This window comes from Danio aesculapii, chromosome 21, assembly GCF_903798145.1.
Source record: "Danio aesculapii chromosome 21, fDanAes4.1, whole genome shotgun sequence".
Taxonomy (NCBI): domain Eukaryota; kingdom Metazoa; phylum Chordata; class Actinopteri; order Cypriniformes; family Danionidae; genus Danio; species Danio aesculapii.
This window is the reverse complement of record NC_079455.1, coordinates 33,863,152-33,880,069: the sequence shown is the minus strand read 5'-3', so window position 1 is coordinate 33,880,069 and position 16,918 is coordinate 33,863,152.

Genomic DNA, 16,918 nt, shown 5'->3' with positions numbered 1-16,918 from the left:
GTGAATCTGCTTTGACACAATCTACATTGTAAAAGCACTATACAAAAAAAGGTGACTTGTATTGAATTGATAAAAAAATGTTTGTTTTGGTAAACTTATGGCGGTTCATTCCGCTGTGGCAACCCCTGATAAATAAGGGACTAAGCTGAAGAAAAATGAATGAATGGATAGTACTCTTAAATTTGCTTCCGCGTTTGAAGTGGTGGTTCTTCTCTGCTGACAGCAGTTTGACGGCTTCAGCCACAATATTCTTAATCACGCCCCTCTTACTGATAGTTTGCTTTGAGGAAATGATGAGTAAAAGAAAGCCCCGCCCCCTACTTAATATCCTTTTTCAGTTGAAAGTCTCAGCAACTTCCGACTTGGGCAGATTTGACTTAATTAAATTGTTTACAGTTTGTACTAATTTATTCATTCATTTTCCTTCAGCTTAGTCCCTTATTCATCAGGGTTTGCCACCGCGGAATTAACGCCAACTATTCCAGTATATGTTTCACACAGCAGATGCCCTCCCAGCCACAACCCAGTACTGGAAAACACCCATACACTTTCGCATTCACAAGCATTCATACTCTACGGCCAATTTTGTTTACCCGACTCACCTGTACTGCATGTCATTGGAATGTAGGGAAAACTAGAGCATCTGGAGCAAACCCACACGAACATGGGGAATACATGCAAACTGGCCCAGCCTAGACTCGAACCAGTGAACTTCTTGCTGTGAGGCAACAGTGCTAACCACTGAGCCAACATGCTGCTCTATACTAATTTAATATGATAAATTTATATTATATTAATTTAATACAAATCAAGCTATTATTATCTATATTTTGAGACTTATAAAAATCATTAATGTATCTGATTCTTTAAAATCTATATATTCGATTTACATACCTGGTATTTTATCAAGCTTTGATTTGCACACTATGTTAGTTTCTTGGCTAAAAGCCCATCTTCAGGTATCAGGTTTCAGCCTAATTAATTGTTTATTCTCTAAGCTCGTTGATGAAGGCGCCTGCCATTATCCAATAGACCAAAACACACTGTGCAAATGAGTGTCCACCAAAGAGCTGCCAAGTAGGTCGTGCAATTACTGGACATGTTGCTATCAATTACAGTCAATGGCAGTGATCTGCTCTAAAGAGCCACTGCAGCACTGCAGCTCTACTGCCTCATAACACTGAGTGGCAGGAATAATACTTTTGTCCCACATAGTCCATACATTTATATAATTGTGTTCCATTTGTTATTTATTTATAAATACATTTTTATTTTGCTTTTATTCTAAAAATAAAACAAATAAGACTTTCTCCAGAAGAAAAAATATTTTAGGAAATACTGTGAAAAAAATCATAAATTCCTTGCTCTGTTAAACATCATTTGGGAAAATTTGAAAAAGAAAAACTCACAGGAGGGCTAATAATTATGTCTTCAACTGTATATATATATATATATATATATATATATATATATATATATATATATATATATATATATATATATATATATATATATATATATATATATAAATAATTGTGTTCCTTTTGTGATTTATTTACATATACATTTTTGTTTTGCATAAATTGTCATTATTCCGTTACTCTGAAAATAAATAATAGTAAATATATATTAATAATTAATAATAATTGTATGTATACATGTGTATGTATATATATATATATATATATATATATATATATATATATATATATATACACATACATACACACACACACACACACTTTATATATTATTTTATATATTATTAATAAATGTTTTATTTTAATTCCCAAGATTTGAATACAATACGCTACAGTTCACTGTCTCATTATTCTTCAGAAATCATTAATAGAATATTTTATATACACTACCAGTCAAATTGAAATCACTACCGGTCATTTTTATAATAAGCTTATTCTGCTCACCAAGGCTGCATTTATTTAATCAAAAATACAGTACAAATTGTAAAATGTTATTGCACTATAAAATAATTGTTGAAAAGTAGTTTATTGTTTAATTTAATCATTTACTCCAGTATTTTTAAAGATCTCCAGTCTTCAGAATCACATGATTCTTTAGAAATCACTCTAATATAAATTGTTGTTGTTATTATTAATGGTAATAGCAATAAAAGCAATAATGACTAGAGTAATAACTTCATTTGAAACTGCATACAATAAAAAAGCAGTTGTATTATAAATTGTTAAAATATTTAACATTTTTTAAACATTTAATATATGTAAGAGAATTTAACTGAATAATTTTCTTTAAAAAAAACATGAAAAAAACTGACCCCAAACAGGTAGTTTATATGTAATTTACATTTTAGAGTAAGGCATACAATTTTAAAATACTTAAAAAAAAAAAATTCCAAATATTTTGAATGTGCTGTTTAACAGAGCAAGGACTCTTTTTTCACAGTAGTTCCTTTTATTCACCATTCTTTCTATTAATTTCTATTTTTTTCCATTCTGGAGAAAGTGTTTTACTTAATTTCCTTTAGCTTGACTGGAATAAAAGCCATTTTAAAGTTTTGACAATTATTACAATTACAATTATATAAGGTCAATATCATTGACACCATTAAGAAATGCAACTTTTTGATTGGCTTCAGTTTCCTCAGCGTGCTCCGATTTCAACCACAGTCAAGATATGCGCTATAGGTGAATTTAATAAGCTACGCTGTGTAAAACATATGCTGGAATAGTTGGTGGTTCATTCTGCTGTGGCGACCCCTGATAAATAAAAGGAACTAAGGGAAAGAAAGATGAATGAATGGCTACAGAACAAACCACTGTTGTCCAATAACTTGCCTAATTAACCTAGTTGAGCCTTTAATGTGCACTTTAAGCTGTATCTTGCAAAATAACTGGCAAAATATCATGTAAAAAAACATTTATTAGAAATGAGTTATTAAAACTATTTAAAAAAATTCACAGGAGGGCTAATAATTTTCCCCTCAATTTTATATATTATATTATTTGATATGATATAATATGATATGATATGATATATGATATTATATAATATTATATTATATTATATTATATTATATTATATTATATTATATTAATAAATGTGTCCACCAAAGAGCTGCCAAGTAGGTCATGCAATCACTGGACATGTTGCTATCAATTACAGTCAATGATGGTGATCTTCTTTATACAGCCACTGTGGCACTGCAGCTCTACCGTCTGCCTCGTTATAACAGTAAGTGGCATGAATGAATACGTCTCACCGTGCTGACAGGACGAGCGTCTGACATGCACCATATGTTCCCTCTCGTCCGGTTAATGCCCTCCTGATCATCATCTACTGAGACGGCACTGGGTGATGCCCTAAACATATGCTGGTATGCAGATGTTTGGCCGTGGTTAATTAAGCCGTGTGAAGAGCTCAGTGTCTTGTGTGTTTAGCGTGCGAGCGTACAGACTGTTCCTCCGCTGAGTTTTTCTCTGCCGCCTGGTGCAAAAACAAAAGGGGAGGAAAATTATGACAGACCTTGTGACAGCCTGAAGGCGCTCAGAGCTACGATTGTGTAATCAGACCTTTAGACGTATATTTGGGTTTGTGTTGGTGCAAATTAAGTCCTGTCTATCCCTTTATTAGGTTACTGTCAATACAGCATGTAATATACAGTTGAAGTCACAATTATTAGATTTTTTTTTAATATATATATTTCCCAAACGATGATTAACAGCAAGGAATTTTTCACAGTATTTCCTATAATATTTATTCTTCTGGAGAAAGTCTTATTTGTTTTATTTTGGCAGTTTGTAAATTTTTTAAAACCATCTTAAGGTCAATATTATTAGCCCCCTTAAGTAATATATTTCCTGACTGTCTACAGAACAAACCATTGTTAATGACTTGTCTAATTATCCTAACTTGCCTAATTATATATAATTGATTAACAGATTTTTTTATTCTGAAATGGTTTGATATTATTTCTATATTATTGTATTTTTACTGAAGGATCATGTGAGGCACAGGTGTCAAATAGAGTTCCTGGAGGGCTACAACTTAATTTTAGCTTTAACTTAATTAAACACACCTGTTCTAACTAATTGAGTCCTTCAGGCTTGTTTGAAACCTGCAGGTAAAGCTGCAGTCACACTTGACTTTTCTTCCCATAGACTTCCATTCATAAGCATGCGAATGCGTCAGACTGGAAACGCAGGGTCATGCGTTAAGTTTCGCAGTTCGCTGCGGTGCAAAGTTCAAGCTTGGTGAACTCTGACCTGCGAAATCGCATCACTTGACTGCGTGAGACCAATCGAGGATCAAAACAGGACCTCTCAGGACAGGAATTTAAAACATGGAGCAGTCGCTCACTTTTTTTAATGTCTAATCATCTTGTTTAATCCCGCCCCTTTTCGCAGCGCCGCACGACAGAATTTCGCACACACAAAGCCCAGTGTGACAACAGCTTAAGTTTGTTGAAGCAGGGTTGCAACTAAACTGTGCAGAACTGCAGTCCTCCAGGAACTGGATTTGACACCTGTAATTTAAGGAATACATTTAGTATTTTAAAAAAGGCAATCAGATATTTTATCTCGCAATAGTATTGCTCAATATTGCAGTTTTATTGTATTTTATACCAAATAATTGTATGAATTTAAATATCCTTGTAAAATCTTGAGAAAACAAGATTATTTTATGTTATTTAATAAATACTAAATTGTTATTTGGTTAAATTTCATTTTGTTTTTAGTTAAAGTTTTATTAATTGTTTTTGTCCATTTTAGTATAGTTTGAGTTTTATTTGTTTTGTTATGTTTCACTTTTATTTTAGTATTAATTATTAAGTTACTTATTTGTAGTTTTATTATTATTATTATTATTTAAAACTGAAGTTAAACTTAATGAAAATGACAAACAATTAGTTATTTTTGTTCCTTTCATATATTTCCCAAATGATGTTAAACAGAGCAAGGAAATTTTCACAGTGTTTTCTATAATATTTTGTTCTTCTAGAGAAAGTCTTATTTGTTTTATTTGGCCAACATAAAAACAGTTTTTAATTTTTTAAAAACCATTTTAAGGGTCAATATTATTAGCCCACTTAAGCTATATATTTTTTTTCGATTGTCTACAGAACAAACTATAGTTATACAATGACTTGTCTAATTACCCTAACTTGCCTAATTAAGCCTTTAAATGTCACTTTAAGCTGAATACTAGTATCTTGAAAAATATCTAGTCAAATACTATTTACTGTCATCATGGCGAAGATGAAAAAATCAGTTATTAGAAATGAGTTATTAAAACTAATATCTTTAGAAATGTGTTGAAAAAAACTTATTTTCGTTAAACAGAAATTGAAGAAAAAAATAAACATGGGGGGGGCTAATAATTCCAGAGGGTTAATAATTCTGACTTCAACTGTAAGTCATATATAATTATAAGTGATTGACTGATTTAACTATGAATTAACAGTGTTTTTTTATTCTAAAACTGTTATATATTACTTATGTATTTTTGTATTTTCTGAAGGATTATGTGACTAAAGAATACACTTACTATTTTAAAAAGGCAACCAGATATTTTATCTCAAATAGTATTGCACAATATAGCAGTTTTATTGTATATTATATCAAATAATTGTATGAATTTTCTAATTATCCTTGAGAAAAGATTATGTCATGTTAATAGCATTGAATAAATATGCCATTTTTATTTAGTTAAATTTCATTTTGTCTTTAGTTAAAGTTTTATTAATTGTTTTTGTCTGTTTTGTCCATTTTAGTAGTAGTTTGAGTTTTATTTGTTTTGTTATGTTTCACTTTTATTTTAGTATTAATTATTAAATTACTTATTTGTAGTTTGTTTAAATTATTTAAATTTGAAGTTAAACTAAATGAAGATGACAAACATTTACTTATTTTTGTTCCTGCTTTTTAAAATATAAGATATAAAATCTTTTTAAAAGTATCAAATAATTTAATAATTAATAAAAAATAAATAAATGAGAAAACTAAGAAAAATTGTATACACAAACTACTACAGACAAAACAATTAACTAAAATCTTAATGAAAGACATATATTAGTGCCGTCAAAGTTTGATTGCGATTGTCAAAATAAAGGTTTGTATACATAGAAACAAACTATACAAAACAATTTTGTTACATAGATATTTAAGTTTATATAAAATTTGTATCATATACACATATAATTTATATCTAAATATAAATTATCATTTTCTCAAATATATGCATCCATGTGTGTTTATTTACATATACATAATAAATACTGTACACACACTTAAATTATGTCAAAATAAAATCAATTTATAAAATCAAGAAGATCATTTCATGTGCATTATCTCACATGGTCAGGCTAATGGAGGATATGAAATGCATATGAAATGATGTTCTTGAATTCCTAATATAAATATGAATAAAATCACAGTTTGTTTTCTCTTTACAGTGGAGAAAGCTCTGGCAGCTGCATCACTTAAACTGATACAGCATTCAGGCCAGACAAATGCAAAATAGACATGATATGTGTTTCTAGAGAACTGATTATGCACATTATTTTCATAATCACATTAGCCACAGATGCAATATTCATAGGATGGTTTTCCACATTTGTAATCTCGTTATTTGTTTCTTTATAGACCACATGAGGACTTCTCAGGTGAATAAGCACTTTTTAACTTTATGCAGTGACGATGCTTTGAATCGCATGCACTTTGGAAGTGGGACAAGTTTTTAGAGCACCTCTGACGTGCTGCTGACCTTGAGTCTGCTGATCAAGCAATACAGAAACTCACAGAAAATCTGCATTAAAGGGATAGTTCACCCAAAAATGAAGATTTACTCACACTCGAGTGGTTCTAAACCTTCATTTCGTTCTTCTGTTGAACACAAAACAAGTTACTGTATTCTTGAGAATGTTGTAAAAGCAGCTATTGACATTAAAAACATGGAAAAAACAATAATTGAAGTCAATGGCTGCTGGTTTCCAACATTTTTCAGAATATCTTCTTTTGCCTTCAACTGAACAAAGAAACTCAAATAAGTTTGGAAAAAGTGGAGGATGAGTAAATCATGACAGAATTCTCCTCTGGAGGTGAACCTTCCCAGCAGACAAACAACATCATGAGACGTTAATATTAGGTGTCTAAGGACAGTGTTATTTTGATGTCCAATAAGGATGTGAAATGACACTGATATTTTGTTGATTTTAGGTTGTGTTTGAAAGCAACCAAAATCCAACGTCGAGCCAACATCTTAAACCAACGTCATATTGACGTCAAATACTGACATTTATTTCTTAGGTATGGCAACCCAAAATCCAATATCTGATAGATGCCATATTGGTGATGTCCAAACAACGTCAAGCTGTAACATCATTAAAATTTTTATTTTCATTTCCAAAAAAAAAGCAACAACCCAAGACGTTAGGGTACAACGTCAATCTGACATTATGTTGATGTCCTGTGCCTGCTGGGTTCAGTTTACACCTTCAGTCTTTACCTTTTTTTTTTTAGTAGCTTCGTAACATTAGGATTGAACCACTGAAAACACAAGGACTGTTTTGAGGATTATTTAGGTATACTTCTGAATGTATCTTGAATCAAAGTAAAATAAAAACATTTTCAGATATTTAAAAATATCTTATTTTGTGTTCTGCAGATGAATGATGTGCATAAAGCGTTAAGAGTGAGTGATTTACGTGTTAAGTCAATGCAAAGACACGACAGACATCCTGTGGAATGATTTGGGCAAAAGGAAGACTAGTCAGGATAGAGGGAAAGATGAATGCAGCAATTTACAGAGACATCCTAAATGAAAACCTGCTTCAGAGTGCTCTTGACCTCAGACTGGAGCGACGGTTCATCTTCCAGCAGGACAATGACCCAAAGCACACCGCCAAAATATCAATGGAGTGACTTCACAACAACTTGGTGAATGTCCTTTAGTGGCCCAGCAAGAGCCCAGACCTAAATCCTATTGAACATCTCTGGAAAGATCTGAAAATGGCTGTAATGGCCCATCCAACCTGATAGAGCTTAAGAGGTACTGCAAGAGGAATGGGCACAAATTCCCAAAGACAGGTGTGCCAAGCTTATGGCATCATATTCAAAAAGACTTGAGGCTGTAAATGCTGCCAAAGGTGCATCAACAAAGTATTGACGAAGGCTTTGAACACTTATGTACATGTAATTATACAGGTTTTTTATTTTTAATAAATTTGCAACAATTTAAAAAAAATCTTTTTTCATCCATTTTGGAATAATGCTGCAACATTAAAATTGTGGAAAAAGTGAAGCGCTATGAATACTTTCCGGATGTACTGTAAATCACCAAGTAACACGGATTCAGCTAAATAACTTTTAAATGTTCTACTGAAGAACAAAAGGAACCTACATCTTGGATGGGTAAGTAAATTAACAGTATTTATTTCATTTTTGGGTGAACTATCCCTTTAATAACAGAATTATCATTTTTGGGTGAACCAACGCTTCAAGATCACCTTCATCAGTCTTCTCACCTTCATGCGCTGACAGATGGTCCTCATGGGGATCCTGAAAAGAACCACAAAATGACTTCGTTACCTCAATATAACCTTCATGATAAAGCAAAAAAAAAAGACTTTCTTCAGAAATAAAAAAGCTTCTGAACACTCTAAAAGAGAGCAGGTGAATAAAGGCGGTGTGTGGTTTCATCATATTTCATCTTCTCTTTATCGAACATTTTAATGAACAGATTCCACAGGGAATTCCGAGAACAGAGCCAGAACCGATGCGGACAGATGGAGCGATCAGCATGACATATAGAGGAACGAGCCAGGAATCTGATAGCTCGAGACCGCCATGTGTGGACAGTATGGCGCGCCTGAGCTCCAAATCCATCGATTGGCCAATTTGCAATGAATCGTACAGCTCCGCGGGTATGGGATTCCTGAACTGTGTCTATAAAGGCTGCCAGCTCGGTTTGATCAGCATGCCGGAGCATCCCGTAGACTCCAATACCACCCATATCGTCAGAAAAGCCCTTTTGTACACTGGGAGACTTATACATGTATAATTCTCATTTGAGACGGTACGGTTGTTTTTGGACTTGCTCGCAGGCTTGTGCGAAGTGACGAATGAGATTTAGCAATGCTAGATAATCCGATTTAACGATGCTGTGCCTCTGTCTTGTTTTTCTTGGCTGTTCTTTCTGTTAGTCCTGTTGTTTGCTCTTGCAAACTTGCCGCAGGCCGAGAACTCCTATGGTGAACTAATTTATTAAACCTGACAACAGATGCCACTAAAAATGGTTTGAAAGTATTGTGAGCGGTGCAAAAGCCACTGCCAAAATGCCAAGGTGTTCCGGTACCAGAAATGAGTTTCTCATTTAATTAATGTCTCAGTTAATTAAATGATATTAATAAGCATAGTATGATATAAAATTAAGCACAAATATAATATAATATAATATAATATAATATAATATAATATAATATAATATAATATAATATAATATAATATAATATAATATAATATAATATATAATATACTGCTGAATAAAGCATTTGTTCATAAATAGGGGCAATTATTCGATATATATCTATTTAAATGTATAGCGAAATGATAATAGATTAATTTGCTATTTATTTATTAATCTATATAATGTATTATTAATCATTTTTTTTTATTTCGAATACAATATGCCACTGTTCACTGTCACATTATTCTCCAGAAATCAGTAATAAAATATTTCCTACATACATACTGTACATACATACATACATAAATAATATACAATTTTAGAGCAAGGTAAAAATAATGAAACAATCACGCATCACCTTGAAGCACAGGAAAATCTTCCCTGCCTCCCTGTCATAAATAATTAATCCACGTCAGCACACAGAACATGGTTTAAAAAAAATAATAAGTCTGAAAATTCACAAAAGGAGCATCTTCTAGCTCCTCAGAGATCTCTTTTGATATGGATTAAAATAGATCAGCTATATATTGTGCCTGGGCTTAAGAACAGACAGTTCTCTTCCTCCTTTTAAACAGCATATTTTTGGGTGCAACATTTGGCTGGACGAAAGTTCTCCAGTTGGTCTGCGTCCTAGTTTTCTGAAGATGAGATTGGACATCATTTATAACCACAGCAAGCCTCTGAGGCTGGTGCAATGCCACGCTACAGTACGTCTGTGCGCAGACTTCAAATTTTTATTATTTTATTCAATCTTTCCTGAAAGACTACAGGTTAGGTGGAGGCGATGGCTTGAACAAGTCATTATAATCGTGTTTTCCATCTTCTCACACTCTATATTTCTGTAGGAGACACATTTAGGATGCACATACAGTTTGCAGTGCTGGAACCAGTTCTCTATTTCTGGTGGGAAGAGAAGGACAGAGATGGAGGGATAAGCCATGAATTATAGATCGACATACCACATACATGAGAAACACATCATGTCTGTGCGGGCATCTAGGACAGTCCTGAACAGCAGAGAAATGTTTCTTCTTAACCCATTACCGGCCTGAAAACAAACACACACACACACACACACACACACACACACACACACACACACACACACACACACACACACACAAATGATAATAATTATTACAATTATTATCACTTTATTAGGTACACCTGTCCAACTGCTCGTTAATGCAAATTTCTAATTAGCTAATAACATGGCAGCAACTTAATGCATTTAGGCATGTAGACATGGTCAAGACGATCTGCTGCAGTTCAAACAGAGCATCAGAATGGTAAAGAAAGGTGATTTAAGTGACTTTGAATGTGGCATGGTTGTTGGTGCCAGACGGGTTGGTCTGAGTATTTCAGAAACTGTTGATCTACTGGGATTTTCACGCACAACTATCTCTAGGGTTTACAGAGAATGGTCAGAAAAATAGAAAATATCCAGTGAGCGGCAGTTCTGTAGGCGCAAATGCCTTGTTGATGCCAGAGGTCAGAGGAAAATGGCCAGACTGGTTCGAGCTGATAGAAAGGCAACAGTAACTCAAATAAGCACTTATTACAACTGAGGTATGCAGAAGAGCATCTCTGAACGTGAACCTTGAGGCAGATGGGCTACAGCAGCAGAAGATCACACTGGGTGCCATTCCTGTCAGCTAAGAACAGGAAGCTGAGGCTACAATTCGAACAGGCTCACCAAAATTGGACAATAGAAGATTGAAAAATTGTTGCTGGTCTGATGATTCTCGATTTCTGCTGTGACATTTGGATGGTAGGGTCAAAATTTTGCATCAACAGCATGAAAGCGTGGATCCATCCTGCCTTGTATTAACGGTTCAGACTGCTGGTGGTGGTGTAATGGTGTGGGGGATATTTTCTTTTCACACTTTAGGCACATTAATACCAATTAAGCATTGTGTCAATGACAGCCTTCCTGAGTATTGTTGCTGACCATGTCCATCCGTTTATGACCACAGTGTACCCATTTTCTGAGGGGTACTTCCAACAGGCTAACGCATCATGTCATAAAGCACAAATCATCTCAAACTGGTTTCTTGAACATGACAATGAGTTCACTGTACTCAAATGGCTTCAACAGCCACCAGGTCTCAATCCAGTAGAGCACCTTTCGGATGTGGTGGAAGGGGAGATTCGCATCTTGGTTGTGCAGCCAACAAATCTGCAGCAACTGTGTGATGCCATCATGTCAATATGGACCAAAACCTTTGAAGAATATTTCCAGTACTTTTTTGAATCTATGCCACGAAGGATTAAGGCAGTTCTGAGGGCAAAAGCGGGTCCAACCTGGTACTAGTAAGGTGTACCTAATAAAGTGGCCGGTGAGTGTATATACACTACATTTACATTAGTATACACATTTCTCTAACCACATCAACACAGAACATTATCTGGATGTATTTTATAACTTCTGTTGGTGAACAACACTATGCACATATTTAAAAAAAAAAAAAAACATATACAGTAAGATATATATATACAGCATATACAGCAATTTCATGCAAATGTCAAAGTTGTCATGAAAAAATTACGCTTTCGCCAAAATAGAAACCGTTTCTGCGTTTTTTGTGTAAGCAAGTATTTAACAGTACTTTAAAAATACACAAAAACGTCTCTGTTAATGTTTTCAAACTATTATATTTGATTTACCAAATGACACAAGTGCCAATTTCACATCTGTCACATCCATAACGCAGAGACGTCACATCCATAACGAAGCTTTTTCCTCATTAATGCAAGAATGTCAAATAAAATAAAATCAATCATGTTTGTTTTATAGTGAGCCAACTCTTACCCTTTTGATTAGCATTATTTCTTTGGGTTGTGCAGTTTAATTCACAGAATTTCTACAAAGTGTGTTGTATACTGTAAACTCGCAGACTTTTTTGGTCACCTCCATAATGCATGTTTATTTTCCTCATTTAAAATCTAAAACATGTTTACAGATTGATATTTTTCTGATCTCATAGCTCTGTGGTTAGTTCTTTTGGAAAATATAAACAGATGTTTCAATATAATATTAACATACTTTCTCTGTGAATTTATGTTTTGAGATTTTACTGCAAATGTCCCATCCATAACACTGGAATTGCTCATAAATAGATTAATAAATAGTTAGATGCTTTGTGATTGGTGTAACGAGAAGTCACTGGAAAACGGAGTTGATGATCCATGTGCAATTTATTAATGAGTAGTAAGGCAGGCAACGGTCAAATAGGTAGCAAACTGGAGCATAAAGGCAATCCAAAATACATAGTCAAAAACAGGCAAATGGTCAGGATAGTCGGCAAAAAATCAAAACGGTAAACAAGACAAGGACCAAAACACGGCAAGACAAAAAAAGGAAAATCACGTAGTAAAGTTAGATTCGTGTATGAGAAAGTGAGAGGTTTAAATAGTTTAGATAATCAATGATCATGAGTTTTAGCTCCTGATGTGTGTGTGTGTGTGTGTGTGTGTGTGTGTGTGTCCGTCTGTCTGTCTGTTTGTCTGTCCAAATGAACGTCAGCTATGGCAGGAGTGATGAGTGCAAAAAGTATTGGGAGTTGTAGTTCGGTAACAATTGGTCTGTAAGTGACATCTTATTATTTTAACTTTTAAATTTGGAAAATAATTAGTTTCAACATATGTACAATTTCAGATTTTTCTACCTATTACATAGTAATGTATTTCTTTAATGAATGTATTTTCTTTCATTTACACATTTATAAACTCTTTTACTAATAACGGATTTATTTTAAACATTTAGCAATTTTTTGTATTCATACTAATGTCATTTGTATTTATTTATTTTAATAAAACATTTGGATCATTTATTTTAATCTTAGAGAAAATAACCTTTTCATTAATTAACTTAGCTTATTATTATATCATGTTTTATTTATTAATTTAAGAATTCATCCATTTTGCATTTATTTGTTCATGTATTTTATTATTGTGCATTTCTATTGCATTTAATTAATTATTCATTTATAAAATTTATTAAATGCATTAATTTGATTAACTTAATTTAATTTATTATTTTATGTATTAATTTATTTAATTCAATTACTTTTAATTCAGTGCATTTCTATTTTATTGCATGTAATTTAATTAATTACTTCATCCAAATATCTTTATTTAATAAAATTCTAATTTAATTAAATATACTAATATAATTAAATAACTTTATTTAATTTCTTTTATTTATTTTCTATATTAATGTATTTGTTTAATTAATTAACTGAATTACACTGTTCCTATTTACTGTGACCTTTTATGTGAAGCTGCTTTGACACAATCTACATTGTATAAGCGCTATACAAATAAAGGTGAATTAAATTGAATTGAATTAATTAATTTATTTAATGTATTTATATATTTAATTTATTAATTTATGTATTCATTTATTTGATTAAATTCTATTTAATTCCGTTTAATTTAATTTCTTGCTTTTCCCAGTTTTAACCCCCTTTGATTTTCTAAACACTTCTAAATATATCCTACAACATTAAAACTGATTCAATTCCCTTAAGACACCAAATAATCAATATTTAAACACATTACATTTTCTGATGGAATGTTTTCAATTTGACAAAATCCCATCATCAAACCACATCTGAAACATTAATCTATAAATCTTTTCCTTTTATCTGTTCTACTTTTCCTAAACACACACACACACAGGCGCGCACACATTGGAGGTGTGTCATCTCTTAATTATTCTTTAGTAAATGGACTACCTCTCTCTGTCTCTGTCTCTCTATGTGTGTGTGTGTGTGTGTGTGTTATATAAGGGCTGCAGTGCAGACTGGCCCAGCTGTATTGATGTGCAGAGATGTGGGAGTCTGGGGGAGGGAACTGAACACGACCAAGAACCATGTCGCTTGGTCAGCCTTTTGTGTGGCTCTCAGCAAGCCAGAGACATCCGAGTATTACAACACTTCAGACGCTCACAGCGAGGCGGCACGCGGCTAAACTCACACACTTTCATCCCATTTCAAAAACCCAAACAGCTGCCTATAAATCAATTCTTGAAATAAATAAGCTTGGTTTAGATATCTATCGATTGCTCTTTGCTATAAAAGATATATAAAATGCATAAAAGTAAATAAAGAGCACTGCTATATAAAGATGTCCCCCCACGAGGCGCGTGATACATTATTTAAAGTCGACAGCATAACTAGATCAATTGTGACCTAATTTGCAAATCCCCTACTCATATCAGACTGTGACATTCACATGTAGAGGGATTATTTCCCACGGATAATGAAATATTAATGGGGTTTCGATTGCAGGTTCTCAAACATGCGGAAATTAAATCAAATGACAATGACAAAAAGCACACACGACCAAATGTGTGCGCGCACAAAAATGTGCATATTATTAAGCCAACAGCATTGGCGATTGAGATGTTCAAAGAAATTGAGCATGATCTTAACACTTGTGAATCCATTCTAAATAGTCAAAAATAATAGACAAAAATAATGTAAAAATCATTAAAGTAGCATATTTTGATATTTTTTCTCACATTCTCTCAGATAAATTTTGTTACCTTAGTACTAGATATACCTAAAATAAAATCTTAAGGATTTTCATGTATGTACACTAACCGGCCACTTTATTAGGTACACCTTACTAGTACAGGGTTGGACCCGCTTTTGCCTTCAGAACTGCCTTAATCCTCCGTGGCATAGATTTAACAAGGTACTGGAAAATTCCTCAGAGATTTTGGTCCATATTGACATGATAGCATCATGCAGTTGCTGCAGATTTGTTGGCTGCACATCCATGATGCTAATCTCCCAGTCCACCACATCCCAAACATGCTCTATTGGATTGAGTTCTGGTGGCTGTGGAGGCCATTTGAGAACAGTAAACTCATTGTCATGTTCAAGAAACCAGTCTGAAAAGATTCACGCTTTATATGACATGGTGCGTTATCCTGCTGGAAGTAGCAATCAGAAAATAAGTAAACTGTGGTCATATAGGGATAGACATGGTCAGCAACAATACTCGGGAAGGCTGTGGTGTTGACACGAAGCTCAATTGTTACTAATGGGCCCAAAGTGTGCCAAGAAAATATCCCCTACACCATTTCACCATCACCACCAACTTTGAACAGTTGATACAAGGCAGGATGGATCCATGCTTTCATATGGTTGATCACAAATTTTGACCCTACCATCTGAATGTTGCAGCAGAAATCGAAACTCAGACAAGGCAACATTTTTCCAATCTTTTATGTGTCCAATTTTGATGAGCCTGTGTGAACAGTAGCCTCAGTTTCCTGTTCCTAGCTGACAGGAGTGGCACCTGGTGTGGTATTCTGCTGCTGTAGCCCATCTGCCCCAAGGTTTGTCATGTTGTGCGTTCAGAGATGCTCTTTTGCATACCTCAGTTGTAACGAGTGGTTATTTTGAGTTACTGTTGCCTTTCTATCAGCTCCAACCAGTCTGGCCACCTCCTCCTGCAGCAGATTGCCTTGACTATGTCTACATGCCTAAATGCATTGCGTTGCTGCCATGTGATTGGCTGACTAGAAATTTGCGTTAACGAGCAGTTGGACAGGTGTACCTAATAAAGTGGCCGGTGAATGTACATTTCTAGTAGCAAATTTATGAAATATATTAATGGAAGATGATTTTTACTTAAAATTCTAATGTTTTTTGCATAAAAGAACACAACTATAATATTGACTTAAAAATGTATTTATGGCTATTGCTAAAAATATACCTGTGCAGCAAAAGACTGGTTTTATGGTCCAGGATCACATTTATTAAAGAAATTGAAGGTGAAATATATATATATATTTTAAAAATACCATTTTTTGCAAAAATATACATGTTGTTTGCATTAACACAGCCCAATTGAATCCCAAAAATGAGATGAAAAAAAATCCAAAATGTCCATAAGAATGCACAAGGGTTAAATCATGCTACTGTCAATTTGTCTCATTAACACTCTGCGTTGCCAGTGCGCACAAAATGCCTACATGTGAATACTTTGAAACTTCACACTTCAGGAGAGAGGCTTGTTTCCCTGGTAACCGTTTTTCCCCTTTTGTCCTTATGTGCCTACCAGTGCATAATGCTGCTCAGCACATGCACCTGCATTCAAAGCATGAGATGCTTTCTTCCTGCAAGCGAGCAGCGTTGGTTTTCAAAGCACTGATCTAGTTTTGAGCTCTAAGACATGCATCTCGGAGAAAATGCACAAATTAGGAGTTTTGCACAGATGTCATTTGAACACAGAGACTGCACTTACAGGCATGGATGCTCATGCAAGCGGGAAGAAGTCTCTCAGCCAAGCCACTTTATGTAATTACTTTTAAAATCTGGGTTTGAAACAAGGGACAAGTGATTGCATGATTGAAAATGTTGAAATATGAATGGAGTGCTTGCATAATTAATCACTGGTCCTCAAAATACAACTCGGAGCATTTGTGGTAACATTTAACTGCCTTGTGTTAGTCTTTATG